The sequence below is a fragment of the Tupaia chinensis genome, unplaced genomic scaffold, assembly GCF_000334495.1.
Source record: "Tupaia chinensis unplaced genomic scaffold, TupChi_1.0 Scaffold000031_1, whole genome shotgun sequence".
Classification (NCBI taxonomy): Eukaryota; Metazoa; Chordata; class Mammalia; order Scandentia; family Tupaiidae; genus Tupaia; species Tupaia belangeri.
In genome coordinates this window covers 1513725-1515205 of record NW_006159461.1, presented here as the reverse complement: position 1 = coordinate 1515205, position 1481 = coordinate 1513725, and the positions used below count along the sequence as shown (strand labels likewise).

Below are 1481 nucleotides of genomic sequence, written 5' to 3'. Positions count from 1 at the left end.
TAAGACTTGAACCATGGTTCACAATGTGGGAGTCCAGTGCCTTAACCACCACACCACCTGCCGGCCCCCATTGATTACTTTTGATTTCTTTCTTTCTTAACAAATATTGCTCTTGGGGCCAGCAGATGGCATAGCAGTATGTCACCAGACTCCCACATGACCAACTGTGGGTTCAAGTCCTGGACCCGGTGACTTCAGTCTCATGCCAGGCATGAGTGCATGTGTGCCCAAGATCCTAGAAGGAGACTGGAGAAGGGATGGCAGCATGGCCATCCCCTGGGGGGTGATTTCTCACTTTCCCTCTCACTGTCTCTGTCTCTCTCCAGTGAACACATGTGCCCTAAGGCAAAAACCTCTACCAAAAATATACTCTCTTATATAAATACATATGTATGTATATTTGTATGTATGTATATTTGTATGTATGTATATATGTATGTATACACATATACACATGTACATATATTTACTCCTGGAGGGTACATATCTTCTCCAGAGAGAGAGACCAGGACAGGGAGAAAGAGAACTCTCGGACGGGATCACACCACAATCCTTTTCCCTCTGTTTCTCCATCTTACTGGGGTTGGGACACCCCGCACGCCCAGTGTGCCTCTCGAGCAGCTGGGACGGGTGGGAATGAGCAGCAGTGTGGGACCGGACTCCCCGTGCGAGGCGCCCAGCCACTGAGCCCAGGCTGCCTCCCCCCGCCCCCGTTTCTCTTTCTAGCCTGCCTTCTCTCCCCTCCCCTCCACTCCCCTCCCCTCCACACCGCTCGGCTCTCTCCCTTCCTCCTTCCCCTTGGCTTCCTTTCCCTTGTATAGTGTCCTCTGTCATTTTTGAAGGATTTGTGTTTGGAGAGGAATGATGGATTAGAACCCATCCTCTGTCCATGACCTTCCTCCAGTCTGCAATTTTGGCCTTCTGTTTCTAGGTGCTTCGGAGAAAGTCTGCCATGGTGGTTGAGAAGCTGCGCTTTAAAAACAAATGTTTATTTGACCAGAGAGAGACGGGGAAAGGAGAAAGCACGCACTGGGTCCGGGACTCGCACTGCAGCCAGCCACATGGGAGTCCAGCCCTTTGGCCGCCACGCCACTTGCTGGCCCTGAGAACGTGCACCTTGATGCTGACGGGCTGAGCGGGGGTACCGGCTGTCACCGACATGGGGTGTGACCTCGAGCGAGCTGCTTTAGTTTCCTTATGTGTAAGATGAGGTAGGACCAGCCTACTTCTAGGAGACTGTCCTAAGGATTAAAAGTTAATGCTTGGGGGAACCAGCAGTTGGCACAATGGCTATGTTGCTGGACTCCCATGTAGTCGACCGCGGTTCGAGTTCTGGACCCGGTGGCTTAAAACTCACGCCGGGCGCATGTGTGTGCATGTGTGCCCCAGATCCTGAGAGGAGAATGGAGGAGAAGGAATTGACGCGTGGCCATCCCCCCTAGGGGGGGATTTCTCACTTTCTGTCTGTCTCTCTGTCTCTG

At 52.4% G+C, this 1481-nt stretch overlaps 1 pseudogene; it reads right to left on the bottom strand.

The window, feature by feature from the left end:
- The window catches only part of LOC102477070 (nuclear cap-binding protein subunit 2 pseudogene), a 1864-nt pseudogene extending 703 nt beyond the window's left edge, over positions 1 to 1161 (bottom strand).
- Between the last annotated feature and the right edge of the window lie 320 nt (positions 1162 to 1481).